Source organism: Garra rufa, chromosome 17 (genome assembly GCF_049309525.1).
Source record: "Garra rufa chromosome 17, GarRuf1.0, whole genome shotgun sequence".
Lineage (NCBI taxonomy): Eukaryota > Metazoa > Chordata > Actinopteri > Cypriniformes > Cyprinidae > Garra > Garra rufa.
In genome coordinates, this window is record NC_133377.1 from 9917144 (window position 1) to 9923501 (window position 6358).

Consider the following 6358-nt stretch of genomic DNA (forward strand, 5'->3'; position numbering starts at 1 on the left):
ATAAGCATTTGTGGTTAAAAAGTGTATATATATATATATATATATATATATATATATATATATATATATATATATATATATATATATATATATATTATTTATTATTTATTATTATTCTTTTTTTTTTAAGAAAATGACACTAGATAAGACCTTTATTCCTCGGTTGGCATTATTTATAGCCTTTTGAAGCTGCATTGAAACTGCATTTTTAACCTTCAGTCCATTGAGCACCATTGAAGTCCACTATATAGAGAAAAATCCTGAAATCCTCAAAAAAAAAAATAAGTTCTTTGCGACTGAAGGAAGAAAGAAAGACATGAATATCTTGGATAACATGGGGGTAAGTAAATTATCAGTAACTGTTTATTCTGGAAGTGGAGTAATCCTTTAAGTACACCAATATGAGCTATTATCTCACACTGTAATCCCGAATAGGTTGACAAAACTCAAAAAATTTGAGGTAATCAGTTACATCAAATTGTTTGAGTTATGGAATTTCCAATTTTAAGTAAGCAGAAACATCTAGTTTTGAGTTTGTTGTACTCATGCAAAATACTTTCTTCTTACTTAAAATACCCAAGTTACCCTGCTTAACCATTTTGATAGCATTTAACTTAATTACTGACTGACTCCCAGAGTGCATTGCGGCATGAATAAATGATGCAATTGCTTTGCTTGAGTTGTTACCATTGTTGTGATTCATGTGCTGAATGTTAAAGCCTGTGTGTGACCTGAGCATATCATCGCAAATATTGAAAGTATAAAACTGTATCAACCCAGTTAATCATTTCTCAAGGTGTTTATATAGAACAATAAAATAGTTAAGGATCACTGGTAAGCATGTAAAATACAGCTAATATATTAAAATAATATATCTAAAGACTTAATTAGAAGGTAGATCACTTTCTAAGGGCAATCTACTTATTATTTTTCTTCCTTTGAAATCATATTACTCTGATTTCATGATGCATTCCTGCATCAATAGAAAGAAAGTTACAACTAATAAAGTTCCAAGTCCCCAACCAAAGGGAACACTAATCGCTATAATGGTAAGTTTAATTTTTTTAAATCAACATCAATTTATGAAGTCAGCTCGATGTTCTCTTAAACATTTCAGTTGTATTGGAAGATCAACATTCAAGATGATGGGAAACTAGTGAAAAAAGATAACTACAGACATGGAGAAAATGAGTGAAAATTCATTAAGCCCCGCCTCAAAAACATTTATTTTCTTCTTCTTCTGTTGTCATTTTGCGCATTACCAACTTATTAATGCACTGCTGCCTCGCACTGGTTTATTAATGTGATGCGCCATCTCGGAAAGAACGAAGATTTTGAGTTAATAAAACTTTAAAGAGACATTTTGTCTAAATTAAACCAGCAAAATGTTCCAGCTTACTTGAAAGGTTTAATTTTTACAAACTCATAAATAAGAAAAAAGTTCTAAATACTCAAAGATTAATTAATATAAACTAATTGTAATTATTTAAGTTAACACGACTCAATTCAATTAATTAGTTACAGCATTAGGGTTTACAGAATCTCATGTTACCTGCAAGAAGAGATTTTTTTTATTATACATTCTTGCAACGGCTGCAAAAAAGCGGAAAATCGAACCTGATCTTTTTTTTTTTTATGACGGATGAAAGGCAGAGGCAGTGTGTAAACCCGACTGACCCAATGTAAGTACAATGTCGTATTTATTTTCTAACGTAAAAAAACAAAAAAACAAAAAAAAAAACTTACATTTTGATTTCATGGGGACTTTAACAGACACTTGTCGCCACCTAGTGGCAAAACATTGTGATCAACATTGAAATCAACAAATGTTATTTAAAGTGGCCAATTAAAGCGAAAACGACTTTCAATAGACTCTATTTTGATCACTACCATATACATAAGTATCCGAACTATACATTTTTATCTCAGTACTTCTGTGATAATATGAATGATGGTAAGACAGAAATAATACTATGTGGTTGAAAGACTGTTTTAATATCTAAACATGATAACGGCCCTTTCTGTGAATGTCCTTTTGTCAAAGATTTAATCGACAACCATTTTTAAATAACAAAAATTGTTGTCATTTAGAAATAAGATTAGAAAGAGATCACAATCTTTAAACGATTAATTGTGCAGCTCTAGTAGGCCTACAAGCTGTATTTTCTATTCCCTTACCCTAACCTTTACACAAAACTACAGTCATAATTAGATTCTCAAAAAACTTCATCCTGTATGATTTATAAGCTTGTTTCCACATGGAGACTAAAAATGTTCCCTAAAGGACGAAGATTTTGGATGTTGCTATCTTTGTGGGCCCTGCTAAAAAAACAACAACCCAAAACAACAATAAAACATAATTCTAATGGTTTCCAATACAAATACAATTACAAACCACCTTTTAACCATTAAAACCATTAAAAAGAATTTCCTGTAGTGTGTTTTGGGACATATTCCATTAGGATTTAGTGGTTTTAGCAAGCCACAAATAAAAGCGGACCAATTACCAGTAGAGACCAATAGGCACCATTACAGTTTCCATTAAAATCAGGACAATTGAAAATATGAAAATATGGATTATTTTGTTTAAAACTCTTATAAATGTATGAGGTGGCAAGGGGGGCCTTTTTACCCCACACACGGGGTAAAAGGCTCACCAGCATGGGGTAAAAGGCACACAGTATTGATAAATAAAATTATTCTTTTTTGTTCAATACATATACTGTCATTAAAATATGTTACAATAAAACATAGTTTAAAATACAGAAACAAAATCATTTTAAAATGTAAAGATTGTGAAAGCATTGAAGGAGATCCCATAGTAAGTTAATATAGATTTACAGTAGTAACAACAAATTATATTTTATTATATGACATGATTAGTGATTATCTTTAAGATGGACACCCAACATAATATATAATATTTAACATCTGAATCTAACAATGTAATGTCAACAAATAGAAAAGTCAGCCTTCTATTAATTATTATGTTAATAATTGTGCCTTTAACCCCAACAGCAGGGGTGCTTTTTACCCCAAATACCATACTTTTACATATTTTTTTCGTTATTTAAAAATGATTGCTTTAATATTCTTAAACAAAACTGAAAATCATTAAGACCTTTGTCTCAAGATATATTCAAGAATTTTAATGATTCTCATTTGCTACTTAAATCTACAACCTTTTTAAAAACATCAAATATTAGATCAAGTAAGCACAGAATCGACTTTGTGCTGCTGCCCGCGATTGTGTCAAGGATCAGACAAATTTGCAGTGTATCTTGAAAAGCGGATGTTTTGGAAAATGCTAACCCAGCAAACACAAAACGTTCCCATATGGTTCTCATTTGGTTATTTTTTTGGAACCAAATAAGAACGTTCCCAGAACATTCCCTGTAGGTTCTCTTTTTAATAACCTATAAAGAACGTTCCCAGAATGTTCCCTGCAGGTTATTTTTGGTTTAATTTTATAACCTAAAAAGAACCTTCCCAGAACGTTCCCTGCAAGTTATTTTTAGGTTTTATTTTTATAACCTACAGATAACGTTCCAAGAACGTTCCCTGCAGGTTATTTTTAGGTTCAACTTTTATAACCTACAGAAATCGTTCCCAGAACATTCCCTGCAGGTTATTTTTATTTTTTATTTTTTAACCTAAAAACACCTTCCCAGAACGTTTCCTGCAGGTTATTTTTATAAATAATTTTTTAACCTACACAGAACGTTCCCAGAACGTTCCCTGCAGGTTATTTTTAGGTTCAATTTTTATAACCTACAGAAAACGTTCCCAGAACGTTCCCTGCGGGTTATTTTTGGTTTAATTTTATAACCTAAAAAGAACCTTCCCAGAATGTTCCCTGCAAGTTATTTTTAGGTTTTATTTTTATAACCTACAGATAACGTTCCCAAAACGTTCCCTGCAGGTTATTTTTGGTTTAATTTTATAACCTAAAAAGAACCTTCCCAGAACGTTCCCTGCAAGTTATTTTTAGGTTTTATTTTTATAACCTACAGATAACGTTCCAAGAACGTTCCCTGCAGGTTATTTTTAGGTTCAACTTTTATAACCTACAGAAATTGTTCCCAGAACATTCCCTGCAGGTTATTTTTATTTTTTATTTTTTAACCTAAAAAAACCTTCCCAGAACGTTTCCTGCAGGTTATTTTTATAAATAATTTTTTAACCTACACAGAACGTTCCCAGAACGTTCCCTGCAGGTTATTTTTAGGTTCAATTTTTATAACCTACAGAAAACGTTCCCAGAACGTTCCCTGCGGGTTATTTTTGGTTTAATTTTATAACCTAAAAAGAACCTTCCCAGAACGTTCCCTGCAAGTTATTTTTAGGTTTTATTTTTATAACCTACAGATAACGTTCCAAGAACGTTCCCTGCAGGTTATTTTTAGGTTCAATTTTTACAACCTACTGAAAACGTTCCCAGAACGTTCCCTGCAGGTTTTTTTTTTTTAAACCTTAAAAAACCTTCCCAGAATGTTCCCTGCAGGTTATTTTTAGGTTTAATTTTTATAACCTACAGAAAATGTCCCCAGAAAGTTCCCTGCAGGTTATTTTTTAGTTTGTATTTTTTTTAACCTCTAAAAAGAACCTTCCCTGAACGTTCCCTTCAGGTTATTAACCTAGAGAGAACGTTTCCAGAACGTTGTTTTTAGTAGTCATAACCAAAACCAATTAAAACTTTGCAGATGACTCTGATTATTCTAATGCTGAAATGTATTTAAAAATTATTTTTGTAGAATCTCATGTCCAAAATAAGCTTTTAATTAAGTCAAAGTGGTCAAATCGCATTATAACGATGATATAATTTTAATTTTATAGCTAAAATAAGCCAAGGTTAAGCGTCTGAAAATCATATCATAAACACTGGGTTTATTTCTTTGCTGCATGTCTCTGATCTGCACGTGCCTCTCCAGCACGCGCTTTCTCCTGTCTTCAACATTAAGCGGTCATTTCGTTTTACTGACTGACTAACATTTGCTGAATGATCTCTTTAATGGATAATTACTTATAATTAATATATATATATACGAGAGTAAATATTGTTATTTTAGGGAGATTTGACACATCTAATTGAAGAAAACATGATGTTAACCGAGACGTTTTCGTTTACTGGCCTAAAGAGGGAAGCACATCATCGTTTATTCAGTGGTAAGAAACGAATGTAATGTTATCCTAGTTAAAGTCAAATAAATGTTATTCGTTTTTAATGTCTGTAAAAATAAAATACACATTTTTTAAATCAAATATTTTGTTGAAGTCATGTTATTTAGTGCTTTAATAAACAAAATCAGTATCGGAGTGAAGTTAGGAGAACATTCTGGGAACCTTCTCGGAACATAAATAGAACGTTCCCTATTGGTTAGCGAGGAAAGTTTTCTTAACGTACATAAAACGTTCCCTTTAGGTTAGGGAAACATTCTGGGAACCTACAGGGAACGTTCAGAGAACGTTCTCATTACGTTGCAGGAATGTTCCCGGAATGTTTCCCTAACCTAAAGAGAACATTCTGTTTATGTTAAGAAAACTTTCCTGGCTAAACAATAGGGGACGTTCTCGGAACCAAAAACTAACGTTCCCAGAACGTTCTGGGAACCAAAAATTGTTAACTGGGAAGGCACGTTTTTCTGCCATCTAGTGGTTTAGAGGAAAATAATCAAAGGTGCCTTTTACCCCGGGGTGCCTTTAGCCCCGTCATATCTTATACCTGAAGCACACCCACACGATGATTAGGAAGGCTTGGAATGAAGTGCATAAATCACAGACTACTTTCAAGATATTTTTCCCATTTGCATTCAAGTATTTAAAAATGGCCTCATATTTCAGTCTGTTCCTCACACTCAGCTAACATACTGCCCCAGAGACTTGATAATTCTCCTGTGCAACAGAACGATATGCCCTAGGAGCATCAGATGAGACTTGCATTCTCTGAATATTCTGGTTTCTAGGTCAGTTCAACAGTTCAACCGATATCCAACCAAGCAGAGCAAAACACTTGTGCTCATCTGCCTGGCTGAGCAGGTCATATACTCTTACTCTTTTTTTAAAATGATCAGCCCGTACAGTGGAAATAGGTTTGTGTGCTGCTGAAAGGCATCGCATATTTATCCCAGGTCTTATTTTTCACTTTTTAAAAGAACCAGAGACAGCGAAGAATAAAGCAAAATTGATTTATGCGGCTTTAACATAAGAGTGTGCATTTAGATATTAACTGAGTAATAATGCTCATTATCTATGACCAGACAATGACATGCATAAAGTCGCAGATAGGGTCACGCTCAGGGAACAGACCCAGGCAACGGTACAGGCAGATGCATAATTTACACTTTCATTAAGTGCCTAA